Here is a 22,402-nt window from a genome sequence, read left to right on the forward strand (position 1 = left end):
TTTCACCATGTTTGCCAGGCTGGTCTCGATCTTCTGACCTCAAGTGATCTGCTTGCCTCAGCCTCCCAAAGTTCTGGAGTTACAGGCATGAGCCACCAGGCCCGGCCATGTTTTCCATTTTCAAACAGACTTTTCTATTTAAAAAATTATATATTTTTTGACATTCTTTTAGTCATTAGAAATGAAGGCAAATGCTAACATGGTTTCAACATAAACAAGAAAATTATTTTACCGATAACTGAAATTAAATACAATTATGTGTCTCTTAATGATGAAAGAAATTTGTTAGGTGATTTCACCATTGTGCAAGCATCATAGAGAGTTCTTACACAAACCTAGATTGTTCAGACTCTTGCACACCTAGGCTCCCTGGTGTAGCCTACTGCTCCTAGACTAGAAACCTATACAGCATGTTACAATACTGAATACTGTAGGCTGTAGGAAACTGTAACACAGCATTTATGCATCTGAACAAATCTAAACAGAAAAGGTATAGTAAAAACATAGCATAAAAGATAAAAAAAATGGTATATTGTATAGTGCAGCTTCATTATAATCTTATGGGATCACTATTGTATATGTGGTCTAAAGAATCTTTATGTAGCACATGACTGGATTTATAAATTGAAACGTAAGAAATCCAACAAGTGAGGTTTATAAAGGAAAATTAGAATAACTTTAAAAAAATACAGTATGTATTTTCTGGTCAGGATTCTTCCTAAATATTAATAGACAAATATTTCTCAAAATCTTATTTACATAGCTATAGCCAAAGGACTCTACATCTTTAGATGGATGAACATTGGAACCGCCATGTCAGTAAAACTTAAAATACTCCATGTTGACTTAGAGAAGATAAAACACATGTAAATCATAAGGTGCCTATTTGCAGCTATGTTACCCAGTCTGAGAGATCCATATTTTTAAAATCTTATTTCTACATCTTCTTTCTTAGTTCACAGATTTTCATATTCGAAAAATGGCAATAAAAATGAAATTTTCTTGTCTTTTTTTTTTTTTTCTTTCTCCCTCTTGATATGGAGTCTCGCTCTGTTGCCCAGGCTGGGGTGCTGTGGCCCAATGTCAGCTAACTGCAATCTCCATCTCGTGGGTTCAAGTGATTCTCCTTCCCCTCAGCCTCCCAAGTAGATGGGAATACCGGAACTCACCACCACACCTGGCTATTTTCTGTATTTTTAGTAGACAGTATTTTACCATGTTGGCCAAGCTGTTCTCTAACTCCAGGGTTATCCTCCCACATCGGCCTCTCAAAGGGCTGGGATTAGAGGAATGAGTCACTGCTCCCTGCCAAAAAATGGAATTTTCAAAAAGACTAACAACTTTTAAATAGTGTAAGAAGAAATAGGAAAGATAAACACAGACACAAGATGACAATAATTTTTAGTGCTTTTATTGACAGAAAATGTAATCAGAATGTTTTTTAACAACTTTTAAAATAATACATTAATAATTAAACTAAATTATCTTTAAATATTGAATTTATATATGTTTATAATTCTGTATGTAATTCTTATTACTTTTAAATTTCAAATTAATTATTAATGTTACTTGTCCAAAATATACAAATGTATTACTACAAACATAAATACTCTCACTATCATGTTCCTTAAAACCCTAACCAACACTTTTTAAATGGCTTTACTAGCTGCATAATATAACATATATAGACATATTTTATTCAACTATTATTGACTTTGTAACTTCAGATATTTTCCAGGAGTTGGGTAGCCAACTATCCAACTTATATTTTGATATGATAGATCCTGCCAAAGTAAAATATAAATAGACACAATAGCTCCTGAATAATAAAATTATAAGAATTTACACTCTTCCTAGTAATTTGGGAAAATGCTTATTTTTCCAATTTTTCTCATTTCTTAACAGTATTAGCTAGGATTGATCATCATGTTTTAGTTTGGTTTGGTTTTGTCTATTGAACATATACAAATAACGTTCTTTTGTTGTTGGATTTATTTTCCCTTTTTCATTCACTAGATATCTATTAGCAAATTTATTGGTAATTTGCATTTCTTCCTTTGTGAATCCTCAGATTCTTTCCTTTTCCTCTTATCTATATTTCTAACATTCATTATATTCAGGGTTCTCCAGAGAAAGAACCATAGGAGATACGAGGAGAAAGAGAAATTAATTTAATGGATTTGTTCATGTGATTGGTGGGGACAGGCAAATCTGAATCTGTAAGGTTAGGGAGGCCAGAAGAATGAAAATTGAAACAAGAGTTCATGTTGCTGCCTTTAGTCTAAAATCTGGAGGGCAGGCCAGCTGGCTGGAAACTCAGGCACGATTTCGACATTACAGTCTTAGGGCAGAATTCCTTCTTCCCAGTGAAACCTTAGTTTTTTCTTTTTCTTTTTTTTCTTTTTTTTCCTGTTGAGACGGAGTCTTGCTCTGTCGACAGCCCAGGCTGGAGTGTAGTGGCACGACCTCGACTCACTGCAAGCTCTGCCTCCCGGGTTCTGGTCATTCTCCTGCTTCAGCCTCCCGACTAGCTGGGACTACAGGCGCCTGCCACAACACCCGGCTAATTTTTTGTGTTTTTAGTAGAGACGGGGTTTCACCGCGTTAGCCAAGATGGTCTCCATCTCCTGAGCTCGTGATCCGCCCGCCTCGGCCTCCCAAAGTGCTGAGATTACAGGCGTGAGCCACCGCACCCGGCCAGTTTTTGCTTTTAAGGACTTTATCTGATTAAGTTAGGCCCACCAACATTATGGAGGGTCATGTGCTTTATCTTAAACTGATTATAAATGTTAATCATATCTACAAGACATCATCATACTAACATCTAGAATAGTATTTGATCAAAGCATCATAGCCTAACAGAGTTGAAACATTAACCATCACCATATATATATATACATAAATGTGTGTATGTGTGTGTTGCAAGTTAGGCACTGAACTCTTGAATTATAGATAACTTGGTTGACAATAAGTGTTAAGTTTGCTTGGCTAGCTAGCACATTCCAAAAATAAAGACAGGGTCGGATGTGAGAATTACACATTGTACATCTCTATCAAAACATCATATATACTCCATAAGTATATATACTTGTGTACTCATAAAAATTAAAAACAAAATAAAAAATGATAATAAACAAAAGGATAAATGAAGACTAGGAAGTTAGGGCTTGTCCTACAACATGTCAAGACCTGTTATGAAGCTAATCTAATTAAGACAGTATGGTAAGCACAGAGATAGATCAACTGAACCACGGAATAAAATATAAAGCCCATGCATGTGTGGTACATGAATGAAATGCTGGGTCAATTGGAAATATAAGAACTTTTCAATAATTGGAAGTGGAAGATATTATATTTCATATGAAGAAAAATGATGTTAATTTCTACTTTTCAATTTAAGGAAAATGTGTTAATGAAAATGAAAGTTGAGTTGTACCTGGAAGTAGATTCTCATGATACACAATTGAAAATGTATTATTATCAACATATACAAAAATACATTCCTCAAAGTTAGAAAGAAGAGCACAAACAGCTGAAAAGTTCCTGGGCAAGAGACATGATTTTGCATTTTTCCAAAAGGTAAAAACATATGAAGCAATGCTAAGCATCATGTGACTCATGAAAATTGAATCAAAATAACAAAGGAACATATACATACACAACTTCTACAATCATCGACATGCTCATTTTGTAATATGGTATGCATCTATCTTATCAATTTGCAGAAACTATGTATTAGTGATGCTGTTTTTTGCCTGCTGTATGTGTTACATATATTTTCTATTGTATTATTTGTCTTATTCTTTGTATTGTATCTTATTCCATATAAATATTTTATTTTATTTTTTATTTATTTGTTTTGTTGAGACAGCATCTTGCTCTGTCACCCAGGCTGGAGTGCAGTGGCTAATCTCTGTTCACTGCAACCTCTGCAACCCAGGCTCAAGCAATTCTCATGCCTCCACCTCCCGAATAGCTGGGATTACAAGTGTGCACCACCATGCCCGGCTAATTTTTGTACTTTTAGCAGAGATATATTTTTATCACATTGGCCAGGCTGGTCTCGAACTCCTGGCCTCAAGTGATCCACCCACTTCAGCCTTCCAAAGTGCTGAGATAACAGTACTTTGTGAACCACTGTGCCTGGCCTTTTTTTCACTTTCTGAGTGAGCATCTCCTCTGTTGACCAGGCTGGAGTGCAATGGTGTGAACACTGCTCACTGCAGCCTCCACCTCCTTGGCTCAAGCAATCCTCCCAGGTAGCTGAGACTACAAGTATATGCCACCACGCCCAAATAATTTTTTATTTTTTATTTTTTATTTTTTTTGACAGAGTCTTGAGTTTTGATGCTGGTCTTGAACTCCTGGACTCAAGCAATCCTCCTGCCTTGGGCTCCCAAAGTACTGGGATTACAGACATGAGCCACTCTGCCTAGCCCATAGGAATATTTTAATTTTATATTTAAATCTTCCAATTGAGATGTCCAATGTGATTGAGCTTTTTTGTATTTTATGTAGCCAAGATGTCTATATTTTGCTGTCATCCAATACTATGCAAATAATAACCTGAATTATTCATTATAATAAAGAAAATTAAAAGCCACCATTAATGTATCTTATTAAATGGTAAATTTGGAAAATATATTCAATAACATCTGGCAACAATGTCCAGAATAACAACTTCCACTAATATTATTCAATGCTGACTTATATTTTAGATAAGTAAAGGTATAGACTAGTAGACAAAGCTAAGTTAACTTCTTTTTGAATTTTTAGAAAATACCATTTGAGGCCAGGCACGGGGGCTCACGCCTGTAATCCCAGCATTTTGGGAGGTCGAGGCGGGTGGATCAGATCACCTGAGGTCGGTAGTTCAAGACCAGCCTGACTAGCATGGAGAAACCCTGTCTTTACTAAAAATACAAAATTGGCTGGGCATGGTGGCACATGCCTATAATCCCAGCTACTAAGGAGGCTGAGGCAGGAGAATCGCTTGAACCTGGGAGGCGGAGGTTGCGGTGAGCCGAGATCGTGCCATTGCACTCCAGCCTGGGCAACAAGAGTGAAACTCCGTCTCAAAAAAAAAAAAAAAAAAAAAAAAAAAACCCTTTGACAGATGAAATAACTACTATTGTAAGGTACTATTTTAACGAAAGCTGTGTTTTGTCACTTGGGCTTTATTGTTCAAAAATACTGTGACTCACTGAGATAGATCAGTGGGAAATTCCAAATATATCCCAGACACCAGCTAGATTGATTCTCTTTTAGCTAGAAATAAAATGTCCTTAAACTTTCATTACAGTGATATTGAAACATGCATTGCCCTCCACAGGATTTCTGAATATTCCCAAGAGGCATATGTTCTTATAATCATGTATGGCTCATAAAAATTCTACTTCCGCTAAATTAGTTCAATTTAGCAATCCTATGCCATTACGTTTGGGCTATTCTCATTCTCTACCGCATTTGCCCAACTGTAAAACTTTGCCCTTTGTTTTAACTTTTATACACATACACACGCATGCACATACACACAAACATATTCACACCACCATTTTTAAGACAATTGTGTGTACAGTGTGCTCCAGTGAAAGTTGGGAGACAAGGAAAAATGCATAGGTTTACATTATCTCCATTTGAAATATTGTACCTGCTGATCATTACCTCCCATCTTCTGGCTCATTTCCTCTAACAACCCAATCCAATGCTCAAAACAAATCTGGAAGTGTCTTAGTCCCTAGGTCCTATCTGGTTTTCACTGTCCATGACCTACTTCCTACATCCCTCACCCATCTAACATCACAAGGAGATTCATCATAGTCACTCCCTCACATAAAGTTATCAAATCCTTTCTGGCTTCATAGAACTCACTGGGTTAAATTGCAATCCTTGTTAAACCTAAAAATCTACCCTCGCTTCATATGTACTTATACAGCTGAACACCAATGAGAAAAATAAGTGGCCTTCTTTCATATGAAATTCATGGTCAGTAACCTCAATTGGGGCTTTACGTTGGTGACAGTTGGATTACACTGAATTGGGGCTTTCCGATTTTCGAGTTCCTGGTTGGTTATTTCATAATTTCTTAACGTCATCAAAATCCAGCACTTCTTTTCCCATTATCACATCAAACTAATGGCATTACTTCTTATTTTACTGAAGAAATCTCCCATGATCACATTTTTCTAATTTGGGTCCTTTTACATTTTTTTAGGGAAAACAACCCCCTTATCTATAGAGTACATCTCAATATTTCTCACTTACGCAAAGAGTTTGCTCCAAAAAAGTTTCACTTTCTCCTGCATTATTATTATTTATGGCATCACTGGATTATTCCTATATACATAAAACATGCTATTATTTTTCCACTTTAAAAAACTGTAAGTCTTTCCAATATGACCGTTAAAGAGTAGATAAAATCATACTTATGTTCTTATTGTTAATAATTATAAATCTTAGCATACTATAGAAACACTTCTTACAGAAATTGGAAACAATTAACCAACATAAAATTAGGGAAATAAAGTAAGAAGACAAAGGAAGTGATTTTTTGTATTAATCCAGGCTTTCTTCAGGAGAGCATTTTCGAAACAATCATGGAACAGAAAATAAAAGCAAGAGCAGGCTTTTCAAATCACAATTGTCTTTCTGAGTGGAGGAAAGAGAGACTGACGATCAGAGCTGCCTTAAAGTTTTGAACTTTCTTTTAGGTGAAGATCCACAGAGTAATGATTTGCAGAAAAATAGCCTAATAAATCTGTGTAAGAATTCCCATCAGTTCCTTGGGTGGCCCCTATTCTGTGTATGCACAGGACAAAATTCTAAGAGGCTTAGCAGAGAACAGCCACTATAAGTCTGGATTATTTACCAGAGATTTCAGAGGTTGTACAAGACAGAAGAAATATTAAAGTTCATGTGCATCTATAGTAGAGATAACCTCTTCACGTGCACATGGTGTGTATATGAAACTAGGTCATATCCTGGCCATAAGGCTAGCTTTAACAGTTTTCAAAGAACTGAATTTATACAAAGGACATTCTCTTAACCCTGTGAAGTATAATTAGAGCTCAATAACAGAAAATTTGCTAGAAAATATTTGAAAATAAAGAAAGCTGTATGATTGGTATTTTGAAGAAGAAGCAAAAATGAAGATTATAAATACTGAATCATGATGAAAATACAACAGGTCAAGACTCATGACATGCAGTTGAAGTGGTGCTAAAAGGGCATTTATAGTTTTAAATGAATATGTAAGAAAATAAGACTTGTTTAAAATTAATGATTTAATAAACTTCTAATCCAAGGATCTATAAAAATGAAAGGAAGTAACCCAAAGAAATGAAAGGCAGAAAGTAACAGTAACAACAATGACAAATAGAAGAATAAATCAATTTTTAAAAAGCAGAACAGAGAAACCAATAAAACAAAGTATATTCTCTCAAAAGCTTATTAAAATTAGCATATTAGGCTTCAAGAAAATTAAGAACAAGTGTCCAAAAGGCAAGATTAAGGGAGTTAAATTAAATGCAAACTACAGTCTAGGAAAAGATATGAACAGTACATGCCAGGAGCTCTGATGCACAAAAGGTGGGAGAAGAAGGGAAAGTGAGTAAGTCCTTCCTCTGCCTTTTTGGGCTATCCAGACTGTCAACGGATTGGACGATGCCGGGTCACATTAGTGAAGAGGAATCTTCTTTACTCAGCCTACTGATTCCAACGTTAATCTCTTCCAGAAGTACCCTCACAAACACACGGAAATAATGTTTTACCAGATGTCTGGGTATTTTATGATTATTAATTATTACTATTATTATAGACAGGGTCTTGCTCTGTCACCCAGGCTGGAATACAGTGGCACAATCATGTCTCACTGCAGCCTCCACCTCCTGGGCTCAAGCAATCCTCTCACCTCAGCCTCCTGAGTAGCTGGAATTATAGGCGTGCATCACCACACCTGGCTTATATATTTATTTATTTATAATTTATTTTTGTAGTGATGGGATCTTGCTGTGTTGGCCAGGCTGGTCTCAAACTCCTAAGCTCAAGTGATTCTCCCACCTTAAATTCCCAAAATGCTGAGATTATAGGTGTGAGCCACCACTTTAACCCAGTGAGGTGACCCACAGAATTACCCATGATGATATCTATGAAATGATATGTACAAGAATGTTCATAACAGTTTCACTAATAGTAATTTCTAAGTTGAAAGCAACCCAAACATTCAGCAGTAGTAGAATGGGTGAATAATTTGTGGTATAATTTTAAAATGTGCTATTACACATTGTGATGCTACCCAGTGAAAATGAGCCATTTTACGATACTATGTCTAAATTTATAGGCATATTTTTGAGTGCAAAAAAATAAGAATATAAACAATGTATATCATACGACTTTATTTTTGTATAACTCAAAAATAAGCAAGGCTAATTGATGATGTTTGGGTAAGTGACCACATGGATGTACACAGGTAAAAATGAAACAATCTGCATACTTAAGACTTGTGGCCTTATGTATATTGTATATCTTCTCAATTAATTAATTTATTGATACCACTGCTTCTGTAGCATATGCCTCAGTCTTTCCTTTTCAGAGCAAAATTCCATAAAATAGTTGCTGATGTTTGTCTTTAATTTCTCTTCCAATTTTCTATTAAATTTATCACAATCAGGCTGTCATGTCCATTGCTTCAGCAAACTTCCTTATCAGTCTTAGCAATGATCTTCACATTACAAAATTCAGTATCAATTCTCAATCTTAATATTTTAGCAGCATTTCATATAGTTTATCACTCTTGCCAAATGAAGGCTGTTACCTTCTTGGCTTTGTGTTTCTTCCTATCTTACTGATGACTACTCCTTCTTCGTCTTTTTTACCAACATTTCACTCTCCAATGTAATGTATGAGTAGCCCAGGGCTTGGGTGCTGCACTATTTTCTCACTAAAATAAGTTACCAGTTGGTCATCAGATCTTATGGCTTGATGACTGCTGATTTTATATCTACAGCTCTGACCTCTCTGTTGAAATCTAGGCTCGCCGGGCGCGGTGGCTCAAGCCTGTAATCCCAGCACTTTGGGAGGCCGAGACGGGCGGATCACGAGGTCAGGAGATCGAGACCATCCTGGCTAATCCGGTGAAACCCCGTCTCTACTAAAAAATACAAAAAACTAGCCGGGCGAGGTGGCGGGCGCCTGTAGCCCCAGCAACTCGGGAGGCTGAGGCAGGAGAATGGCGTGAACCCGGGAGGCGGAGCTTGCGGTGAGCCGAGATCGCGCCACTGCACTCCAGCCTGGGCGACAGAGCGAGACTCCGTCTCAAAAAAAAAAAAAAAAAAAAAAAAAAAAAAAAAAAAAAAGAAATCTAGGCTCATATGTCCAATTGCATAATCAACATTTTTTAGATGTCGAATAAAACTTTATACCTCCCAAACTGAACTAACCTCCAATCCGCTTCTTTCTTCGTATTCTTCCTCTCAGTTGATATAAAATTCATCATTCCAGTAGTTCAAGCCAAAATTTCTGAAGTCATCTTTGACTCTTTTCTTTCATTTTCTCCATCTGAAGCAAGATGATTATCTTTCAAAAATAGATAGTATATGACTGCTTGTTATGACCTCTTTTCCCACCACCATGGTTCAAGTTACTATTATATTTTGCCTGGATTGTTGCAAAATACTTCTCACTGGTCTTTCTATTTCTACTTTTTAAAAAAATTACATTCCATTCTCAACATAACACTGAGAGAAGTCCTATTAAAACATGACTCAGATTGCTACACTCCTCTGCTCAAAACTTCTCAATAAATTTCTATCTCAAATCTCCATGTGGAGTAAAAGACAAGTCCTCATAATTTAGCAACGCTGTGTAATCCCCTCTACTCATTAACTCTTTGGTATGTCATATTACTGCTCTTCCTCTTGTTCCTTCTGGAACAGCCACACTGTCCTCATGATTATTTTTACTCTATGCACTTAATCAACTCATGCATTCACAATTACTCTTTCTTCTACTAGAATGGCCTTTCCCCTGACCATATCCACATAGCACACTCCTGTCTTTCTTCAGATCAGCTTTGCAGTATGGCTTACCACCAAACTTACAATTTTAAACTTTTAGTGTATATAAACACTATCCCTCTTCAAAGCTTTGTTTTTCTCTGTTTACACATGTCATCATCTAATATGCTATGTATTTTACTTATTTATCAGCTTCCTATTGTACTAGAATGCAAGTTCTATAGTTTTTTTGTTGATGTTGTTTGTTTGTTTGTTTGAGATGGAGTTTCCCTCTTGTTGTACAAGCTGAAATGCAATGGCATGATCTCAGCTCACAACAACCTCCTGGGTTAAAGTGATTCTCCTGCCTCAGCCTCCCAAGTAGCTGGGATTACAGGCATGCACCACCATGCCGGGCTAATTTTGTATGGCTCTATAAAGTCTAGAATTTTTATTGTTATTATTTTTCCAAAGCATTCCCGGAATCTAAAAGAGTACCTCATGAATAGTAGGGCTCAATAAAACACTTCCCATAAATAATTGAATAAATTCAAATAAAATATGAGCTATATCTAGTCCTAAGTTTCACAGCCCCATCTCTTGTTTCTGCACTGCATTATGATCTCTTCTTGTAGTAGTCAGACCCATTCTTATGACTTCCCTCCTGAGGTGTCTGTAGAATTTTGACTTCTTCCACTAAATTGTATAGAACAATTCAGTTCTTTTAATTCTCAAACTCATATCTAGGCCCACAATGTCTTAGCAAAAATCCATGGATATTCTCAAGAGAAAAAAAAAATCGCTTTGTTCAATAATATCCGCTTTTCTGAAAAAGCAATTGCTTAGATGTTGTATAACCACGGCTTAATTCAGTTTCTAAATCTATTGTACATAGATATATCCCACCCAGCCCTGCCATCTGCTGGAGTATGTGCATGTCTTCTCAAAAGGATTCTTTATTTTTTTATTAAACTAACATGTTCATGGAGCCTTATGAAAAATCTTCCTGTAGTTTTGGGATGGAAGGTATGATCAAGGTAGTACGTAAATGTATATATTTATTATGTGGAATATGTAAGAGAGAAAATATGCTAAAAAACAAAAGATCAGTTAAGACACATTCACTTTTATGGATATGAAGTGTAGAGTATCTAGCTTATCATTTAAGTAATAGAAGCAGAAAAGGGAGCAATAGCTGCTACCAAGAAATAAATGAACCCAAATGATGACTGATTTCAGAGAGGAAAATGTAGATAAAGAATCAAGATGGGATCAGAAAAGAATTAAACCTCTTATTTTGAGATCTTACCTTCTCTAGAGATATATTTGAACCTTTTAACCTTTTAAGTCATAATCCATAAAGATAACATGTTAATGCTAGATGCCATATAAAGGCATCTTTTAAGGCATATCCACAGTACATTTTCATAAAACATCAATTTAAGCTCTGTCAGTTACATCTGCTCCTGAGAGATTTCACCAGTCATATTGTACTATCACATGACTGTTCATAAAATGATTGATAGTATACAGACAGAACACATTCAAATAAATAGGTTTCATTTGAAGATCTTTAAGTGATCCATGAGCATTTCATATAGGTCTCTAATAACCAGTGTTTATCATAATTGTATTTAACACAGGTTTTAATTCAGATAGTTACATAAACCTTCATCGGGTTTTTTGTGGGAAAGGTAAGGCAGAGTACAGTGATGAGTTTAGAGCTGGCTAATTTGAATAATTTCAGCAGGGCTTTAAACTAGGGATGGTTCTTCTTTGCCTGGTACCTGGCCCTGGGATGGTTAAGGCAGGGGAATACTGCTTTCTGGGGTAAGGGCCAAGTAGAGAAGGTATCGCTCCTTCTACTAGTTTGCATAATAAAGGCATGCTTCTGGCTGGTCCAATATCTACAAATAAACTAACCTCAGTAGAGGCAGTCTTTCCTCAGCTAGAAATGTTGTTTAAGATGTGTAAATGTACCATACCAAAAAAAAAAAAAAAAAGTGTATACAATACAGAACCTCAAACAAAATGTCACTATGTAATATAAAATGTAGCTGGCATATCATCTGCCAGGTATTCATAACATTTGTATTTTAAAATCTATCAATTACCTTTCATTTACACGTATTTTCACCATTCATTTGGCAATTAATTTCATGCTAATGTATAGACTTGCGATATCATTTGGTGACTCTTCAAGAGTTTTAGTCTTGTTTGGGAACTTATAATAAGTTGAGAATGATCCTGTTAAAAGAAGACTATGAAACTTGCACTATAAGATGTCAGGTTCTAGTGAGGAGTTATAAATAGCCTGCCAAAGGAGTAAAGAAATGACAGGTTTTAATGATGAAACTTCATCATTAAATTACGTACAAAAGAACTAATATGGCAAACAGGAAACTCTGATGACAGCACTTTCCATTAATGTACCATGTCCTTTTCCTTTAATTTTCTGTTTTTCCTTTGCCCAGCAATAAACGAGCTAGAAACTGCAACTATTGAGAGATAAAAAGAGATGGAAATCACAACAGTGTTCTCTCCCTCAGTGCCTAACAACACTGAGTCAGGTCAGATGGTCAAAGGAAAAACACATTGAAGTGAATGACAGTGTACATTTTTTATCTGAATAATAATGAACTAAATTCCTTCCTTTGATTCACTCCTCTCTACTACCCTTCTTTTCTCGTTTACTGTAGTATCTCAGTTGAGTTTTAAAGTGTTTCAGTATTACTGTGCTTCCCTGTTAATCACAAATGACATCCTAGTTTTATTTTTCTACAGCATACCCACTGAAAAACTAGCCTCTTATCCAACCATTTTTCAAAATGTTGATTTATGAAACTTTGGACACTGAGGAAAGAAGAGACTTGTGCCTTAGGGAGACTGGCTTTGATAACCTGACCATAAATATACAACAAGTACAAAAAGAGGTCCCCAGTATACTAGCTATAGTATACATGATCGCATCCAGGGCTGTGCCTGGTTCCCTATGGGTGATAAATTATAATCAGTACTAACACTTCATTCCTATGCTCCTCTGCTACATCACCCTTTCTATATTGCCAGAGTGTCCAATAATTACAGCAGAACATATCTTTCAAGTTTTGCTTGACGCTTAGGATAAGCAATTAGGAGGATCTTCCAGCAAGGACCCATACATATTGAATCATAAGAAAAAATCTGAGTAAAAAAGTTAGAAACAAATAATTATGGAGACCATAAACCTATGATTAATATGTAAAATATATTTTTGAACAAGGTTATTAAAAATATTAAGCAATATTTTAAAAACAGAGCACCTTGCATAAAAACTAAGATTTGGAGATTATCATAACAGGTTTATGTTCCTATTGTCAATCAAAAGGGGCTGAATTTGTCTCTACACTTTATAGGAGGCATTTTTTTCTTTTATATATACTACATATATTTATGTATCTTAGCCATTTTGTTCTATCCACATCTTTAATTGATTATTTTATATATGTATCAGAGAGAGAGGGAGAGAGAGAGAGAGAGATTTATTATAAGGAATTAACTTATGCAGTAATGGAGGCTGAGAAGTCACAAGATCTGCCATTGGCAAACTGGAGACCCAGCTGCTGCAGATTAAATCTTTGTATTGTGAAACTTGATTATACCTATTGGGCCAGTCTTGTCATATCCAACTACATCAGAGTCAAGGGGTCAGGTAGGAAAAAACATTCAGGGCACATAACCCCAACTCCACAACTGAATTTTCTACCAGGCCATCTGCTAAAATGTTTTCCTGTAGCTCTAGGATCAATTTTCCCTCGTAGCTGTTGAAACAACCTGCCATGACTCTAAGACTAGTTTTACCCACTAACATCACCAGTTAGAGCTCGCCAGCTCCTAAAAACTTTCCTAGTGCCAATGAGCTTTATTTTAAAACTATATGTAACATCTTTCTAATAAAACCTCCAACCTTCTCTTTGTTCTTCAGACATATCAAAGACCACTCCAGTCCGTCTGTATGCTCTGAATTGAAATTCTGTGATTCTTGAATAAAACATTTAATTTGGAGATTCAGCTCTACATTTTATTTTGATTTCAACAATGCTTCCCCTGCCCAAGTCAAATTTATATATTGAAATTCTACCCCATAATGTGATGCTATTAGATGGTGTGGCCTTTAGGAGGTAATTAGGATTAGATGAGGTCATGAGTGTGGAGCCCTTATAAATGGGATTAATGTTCTTATAAAAGAGGGCATGGAGAGCTTCCTTGTCCCTTCCATCATGTGAGAACACAAAGAGAAGATAGCCATCTATGAACCAAGACGGGGGATCTCGCCAAACACTAAATTGGCTGGAGCCTTTATTTTCTATGTTCTAGCCTCCATAACTGTGAAAAACAAATGAAAAACAACTTATTATCCAACCAGTTTATGGTAGTATTTTATAGAATCCTTAACAGATTAAGATGCCAGGAGGATTGATGGTATAAGTGCTAGACTGAAAACCAGCGGGTTATAGACTCAATTCTTATTTTTCAGATTGAGTCCAAAGGCAGAAAAATAAAAATACTTCAGTCATAGGGAGAAGGTGTTCCTTCTTACTTAGCCCTTTTTTTTCTATTCAGGTCTTTAACTGATTAAATGAAGCCCTCTCACATTATGGGGGGTAATCTGCCTTACTTAGTTCACTAATTTAAATGTTAATCTTATCCAGTAGCATCCTCACAGACACACATATAATAACGTTTGTTCAAATATCTGGACACCCTGTGGCTCGGTCTAGTTGACACGAAATTTAACCATCCACAATGGTTGAACTGGTTTACAGACCCACCAATAGTGTAAAAGTGTTCCTATTTCTCCACATCCTCTCCAGCACCTGTTGTTTCCTGACTTTTTAATAATTGTCATTCTAACTGGTGTGAGATGGTATCTCATTGTGGTTTTGATTTGCATTTCTCTGACGGTCAGCGATGATGAGCATTGTTTTCATGTGTGTGTTGGCTGTATAAATGTCTTCTTTCAAGAAGTGTCTGTTCATATACTTTGTCCACTTTTGATGGGGTTGTTTGATTTTTTCTTGTAAATTTGTTTCAGTTATTTGTAGATTCTGGATATTAGTCCTTTGTCAGATGGGTGGATTGTAAACATTTTCTCCCATTCTGTAGGTCATCTGACAACTCCGATGGTAGTTTATTTTGCTGTGCAGAAGTTCTTTAGTTTAATTATATCCCATTTGTCAGTTTTGGCTTTTGTTGCCATTGCTTTTGGTGTTTTAGTCATGAAGTCCTCACCCATGCCTATGTCCTGAATGGTATTGCATAGGTTTTCTTCTAGGGTTTTTATGGTTTTAGGTCTAACATTTAAGTTACATGTGTATACATATGTAATAAACCTGCACGTTGTGCACATGTACCCTAGAACTTAAAGTATAATAATAAAAAAACAACTTAACCATCATAAGTCTACCACTTGTCAAATTGGCACCCATATCCATCCCCTTAAACCATACTTAATCAACAAATAAAGACAATAATAATTTTATATAAGGTAACAAGAGGGAAGAAACAAATATATTTTATCTATCTAAATATATATATCTGTATGTATATGTATATGCACCTTTATTCATAACAAAATGAGAAAATCCCCATGACAATTACAGTTCTAACTTATATAACTGGTTATATGGTTGCAGCTAGTATTTATAACTACCTTCTTCCACTATTCATTTTTTATTCTTTTTACCTACAGCAATCCCCTCACTTGGTCATGGTTCTTTACCTGGTGTTGTGACCCAAATCTTTATTCCTAAAGGGTTTGGGTCATTAGTAGTTGTGTTAGTTCATTTTGTGCTGCTGTAACAGAATAACACAGACTGAGTAATTTATAAAGAACAGAAACCTCTTTCTCAAAATTCTGGAAGCAGGAAAGTACAAGATCAAGGTGTCAGCAACATCTTGTAAGGGCTCTCTTACTGCAACTGCATGGCAGAAGGCAGAAGGGCAGGATAGAGCAAAGCTATTTTCACAAACCCTTTTTATAAGGACATTAATCCACTAATAAGGGCAGAGCCCTCATGGTCTAAACACCTTCAAAAGGTCCTACGTTCCAGCGCTGGCATTGAGAATTAAGTTTCCAATCCATGAATTTCGGGGGACACATTTCGACCAAAGTGGTAGTCTTACCTAGGTTGGATTATTGTCGTTTTTATTGACGTCAGTCACAGGGCATGGTATTACTAAAATCACCCTAAGGGATCTCTTGTATTCCAGACATATTGTTCTTTACCTCCATCATGTAATAGTAGCTTGATTTCCTCTTGGTAGTCAGGATTAATGTGCCCCAGTCAGCAGAGTAACTCCCTCTTTACCTGTTAATTCAGAGGCAAGAGGTGCCCAAAGTTGTCATAGTCTTAACTTCCAGTTTCTTGGAGTCACTTCTGTGTCTCCTGGTGGAAGCATTCCTTCCTTTGGAACCAAAACCTGAAGGGAAACATGAGATAAGGTTGGGGAAGAGGAAGCAAAAATTTCACTAGTGGGTCACTAGCAGTGACAGTGTGTTGTAACACTCCCATTTCTACCCTTCAATACCTGGCTATAGGAGAAACAGCACCTGGTAGGATTAAGTATGAGTGTCCCTCCAAAATTTATGTTGAAATCCTAACCCCCAATATATTGGTGTTAGGAGGTGGGAGCCTATGGGAGGTAATTAGGTACTGAGGATAGATTCCCCATAAATGAGATTAGTGCTCTTACCAAAGAGGCCCCAGAGAGCTCACTAATCTCTTCCCCTACTTTGTCTAGTGACATTAGGAACACTCAACCTCATTATCAACCAATATAAGCATATTTGCAATATTTTGTAAATCTCTGCTGCTAGCTCGTGACATAAACTATCAGTGCTTTCTTTACTACTGGAAAGAGAGTCATTGGCATATTTAAATGTAATCAGATATGTACCCAATTCTCAAAAGCCTAGAATCAATTGGGAAAATTTCTCCTTAAAATTCTCTTTCTCTAGAACTGATCATGATGCCAAAGTCCGTATTTGTCAGGGTTCTCTATATATCTATAGATTAGATATATCCAATGAGATATAGGATTGGATATATCCTACTGGATATATCTACATGAATATAGATATTTCTTACAGTTCCGGAAGCATTAATGTGTTCATGAGGGCAGAGCCCTCATGACCTAAACACCTGCCAAAAAGCCCAACCTTTATAACATATATTTTATATCTATAAATAAATATAGCCATACAGTTGACCCTTAAACAACATGTGATTGAGCTGTGCAGAACCACTTATACATGAACATTTTTCTGCCTTTGCCACTCTTGAGACAAGATCAATCCTTCTTGTTACTCCTCCTCAGCCTGCTTAACCTGGAGATGATGAATATGAAGAACTTTATGATGATCCACGTTTACTTCATGAATAGTAAACATATTTTCACTTCCTTATGATTTTTAATAACATTTTTTCTCTAGCTTACTTTGTTATAAGGATACAGTATATATATATTATATATTATATATATATATACACACACACACATATATGTTCATTTTGCATTGCTATGAAGAATATCTGAGGCTGGATAATTTATAAAGAAAAAAGTTTTCTTTGGCTTATGATTCTGCAGGATGTAGAAGGATGGCACCTGCATCTGCTTGGCTCCTGAAGAGACCTGAGGAAGTTTTTACTCATGGCAGAAGGAGAAGGGAGAGCAAGAGTATCACATTTTTAAAAAGCTAGGAGGTGAGAGAAGAGAAGGAAGGAAAGAAGAGAGGAGGGGACAGGCTCCTTTAACAACCATATCCCACATAAACTCACTGCCAACCGTTAACACTGGGGAGGGTACCAAGACATTCCTGAGGCATCTGCCCTCATGGCCTAAACACCTCTCATTAGGCCCCACCTCCAATATTGGGGATCACATTTCAACATGAGATGAGGAGGGAATAACATCCAAACTATATCAGTATATAATACATATAACATATAAATATGTGTTTCTAATCAACAGTAAACTATTAGCTAAGTATTGGAGAAAGAGGAGTCAAACTTGTATGCCAATTTTCTACTGCACTGAAGTCAGCATTCCCAACCTTTCCATTGTTCAAGGATCAACCTGAGGGGGGAAAAAAAAATATATATATATATATAAAATACACACACACACACACACACACACACACACACAGATACACACACATACTTGGGCCATGGGCAGATGCCTCATTAATGTCTTGGTGCCCTTTCCCATGGTAATGAACTCACGGGGGATCTGGTTGTTAAAAAGAGCCTTTCAATCCATCTCTTCATTTCTTCTTTTGCATTGTTCAAGACAACTTGAATTTATATATATATATAAAATATATAAATATAATATATAAATATAATATTATGTATATTATATATATATTATATATATATATATATATATAACAAATCTCTGAAACTCTTAAAAACTATCCGCATAACTGCGATACAGTTAGTCATGCTGCTTCTTAGGGACTGCTTGATTGCTTGACAGTCAGTCCTTGGCAACTTGGAAAGGAGTCTTATAAATACCATCCTCGAAAGTTTCAGGGCTTTAAATAATCTTACTTAAATCACTACCTCCTACCATGGTAACTTCTTGAACTTACATCCAGCAGGAGTTCTAAATTGTCTAGCCAATTAGAATATAGACAGCAAGATCCCTGTAAAAACCCAACCATCCACAAATGGCAACGACTCTTTTCCTGCTTAGATACTTAAGGGCAAATGGAGGGGGAAAAAAAAGTGAATACAACTCATCTTATACCAAAAATATCAGGTCAGAATAGTAGAATTTATATATTCAAACAAATGCATTTATCCAAGAAAATCCCTTGAGAAGGAGAGCTTATGACAGTAAAGTTAATCTTGAAGTTAAGATTAAAGAAAACACATTAAAACAAATTTCCTATAAACCTATCAAATATAAAATTTGAATCGAAAAATATATGATTTCCAGAAACATTAAGATTATTTGTCTTTTTATTTACAGAGACTTTTTTGCATAAAATGCAACAGAGCATAACATATTTCATTTAAGTATTTTATCATCAAATTTATGTTTCTGAGTTGGAAAGAAAAAGATTTAAAATATGTTACTTTGCCTATTAAATTAAGTTATTATATATTAAATCAGTTTTTGCCTATAGACAATTAAAGTATTTGGTTTATTTCCTTTGTTATTATGACATTGAAAAATGTTTTTAATATACAGATTATACTGAGTTATATTGAGAGATAGTAGTATTACAATCTGATATATTTTAAAAGTCTGACTCTCTAATTTGCTTAAAAGCATTTTCTTGGATGTTCTGAGTCAGTTTTTTTCTAAGTTCTGAGAGCCATTGCCAAAAGTGCCTGGTTTAATTAAAGTCACTTTTTGTTTTTGAAGTAGTTGTTTCTAATATATTATGTCTAACTTAAATATTCACTATGGGAAAATTTTATTTTGTTTCAACCAAGCATCATAAATTATTTCCATTCAAAGCAATACTAGAAAATTATTAGAATAGGAGTGACTTTATGTAAGCATAAAGCACTAGTCATTTGTAGAAACATTTGCATTGCAGTATTTCCACATGCAAAGTCCTAATGGAGTCAGTGTTTCTCAAAATACCAAGGTTTATACTTAGAGAAGATGAAATATATGTGTTTAAAAAATAATATGTTCCATATGTTTCTGATTGCATTTTAAAAGTTACTGCGTTAAAAACTATAATCCAAAACAAATTGAATTTCTAGCTTTATGATTTACCAGCCTAAGAACAGCTGTTGGAATTGAACATTATTTTACCCCATTGTTGACTATTGTCAGTGTGAGCAACATGGTAGAGACCATAATATACATCCATCTATATCCATTAGTCTCTCCTGAACACATGGGAGGATTATTCTTGCTTATTTTTAGTTATGCAGGGACAAATGACTGGTTCCAGCCCATTAAATCTGTGTAAAAAATAAAGATATAATGTGTGCATGCAATTGTGTGCCCTTCTAAGGCAAAGTGTTTGGCTAATATAAGAGCCTCCAGCAGCCACAGAAGTCATGTATCTCTGGTGGTGCAATTTCAAGGTAACAGAGCTTTCCTATCCAAGATATTTGAGAACTATGTATAGCAGAGACCACATTGACCCATGATGAACATGTTATATGAGCAAGATATAGTCTTTGTTGGATTAAGCCACTGGGATTTGGGAGATAATTTGTTACTGTGGCATTACCTAGTCTAAACTAGTACACATGTAGACACATGTGTATTTGCATATATATGTATTTGCATATAGTACAATTTATCAATTAATAGCCAACGTTTATAGCATTTAATAACCAGCAATAGAAATAATGTCTCTCCAATTGACCATTACAGGTTATTCTATCTATTTTTTCTATGAAAATTCAAATACTCAATGTGCGTGTCTATTTCTCTTGTGTTCCATATCTTCTATTTTCTAAGACTAGTCCTATGACAATCATTAAGAAGTTAGCACCTTTATTCCACATTATTTTAAATTTATTTGGTGGTTTGAAATTTTTGTTTGCTTTATTATGACAGATAGGGGAAAGAATTATTGCTACATTGTATGTATAAAGTTCTAGCTTCCTATTAGGTTGTAAATATACATTGTGAGTCCAGAGCTATATCTTATAAACTACTTCTAAAATGATTAGTTTTTCAATAGAGTCACTGTGCCATCCATACTGTCATATGGATAGCTTTACCATGAACAGTCTGGTCATCTAGAACATCCAGACTCTGAATCCCACTTGTATTTAATATTGACAATGACTTTTTTGGTTAGAGTTTCCTTTCTTTTTTAGGGGTTTTCTTTTTTTCCTGTGCTCCATGCATTCTACCCCCTAATTGTGTTTCTTTCTCTACATGTAACTTATTTTCTAAAATTAACCACCTGTTTCTGTTTCTTTAAATAATGCTTTGTGCTGTCATCCAATGATAATATATTTGGAAAGATACAAAATCATTGATATTTTCAAAATAATGTTTCTTATTTGAGAATAAGTTATGCCATATTATATTTTTTCTAGAGCATTTTACATAAACCAAGGTAGAAGCCAAACTAGTCATTAATAAAGAAAATAATAAAAATGTATATTTTTGTGATTCATGTATATTTTTGAATAGTTTGCTTGAGGTACATAGGACTTATTTTTCATTCATTGACTTCTATAACTACATGTTTATTCAAGTTAAAAATGACAACCGCTTGAAACACTTTTGTTATCTATGTAAACATAAAAGGAAGGATAATGTTATGCATTCGTAATAATTGTCACTTCATTAATAATATTTATTTCCATTTCTTCAGGGAACCCTTAAATTTAACACTTCATCACAAAACAAAACAATATATGTATAAAGCAAGCTTTATGTTTGAATCAAAGCAATATATTTTGAAAGTTGAGTTAATTTTTTTTTAAAATAATGGATATGGTTACATGGTATAGTTTCCATTGTTAGAAAATGAAGGAAAGTGGCAATAGAAGAAAGTAGATGATAGTTAAGGAGTTCTTGTTAGAAACAGAACATTGTAGCTCAAACATAAGAACATATGCCAAATTAAATTGATTAATTTTTTCAGTCCTTTTGTCATACTTGGTGAAAGTACTTCCACTCAGAATAAGTGGGTCAATTAGAACAACTCAAAAAGACTGTCAAAATTTTATTAAGCCAAGGTAAAATAAAGTTATAGTTAAAATTGTTTCTCAATCTGAATTAATATGCTGGTTGAAAATGATCTGATCATACAGTGTCAAAGCATTCTAAAGCTTTGGGAGAAAACTAAGAGATCATCTGAATAAATTCTTCTTTGAAGCATTGAAAATTGAGGTTTAGAAAAGTAAAGTGAGCTATTTGTGTCATACAACTGTTGACATTTTTAAGCTTTCTTAAATTTAGTATTGCTCTTGTGGTTTGTTTCTTTGAGGTTTTAAAATTTGTTAGTTGGCCGGGCGCGGTGGCTCAAGCCTGTAATCCCAGCACTTTGGGAGGCCGAGACAGGCGGATCACAAGGTCAGGAGATCGAGACCATCCTGGCTAATATGGTGAAACCCTGTCTCTACTAAAAAAATACAAAAAACTAGCCGGGCGAGGTGGTGGACGCCTGTAGTCCCAGCTACTCGGGAGGCTGAGGCAGGAGAATGGCGTGAACCCGGGAGGTGGAGCTTGCAGTGAGCTGAGATCCGGCCACTGCACTCCAGCTTGGGTGACAGAGTGAGACTCCGTCTCAAAAAAAAAAAAAAAAAAAAAAAAAAAAAATTTGTTAGTTAACCATTGTTTTTCTTTCTTAATGGTATAATAATGTCAAGGAAATTGGAGTTTTAGTCCTAAGGCAAGATATAATGTGTGCATGCAATTTTACTTTA

Source organism: Macaca fascicularis, chromosome 11 (assembly GCF_037993035.2).
Source record: "Macaca fascicularis isolate 582-1 chromosome 11, T2T-MFA8v1.1".
NCBI classification, from domain to species: domain Eukaryota; kingdom Metazoa; phylum Chordata; class Mammalia; order Primates; family Cercopithecidae; genus Macaca; species Macaca fascicularis.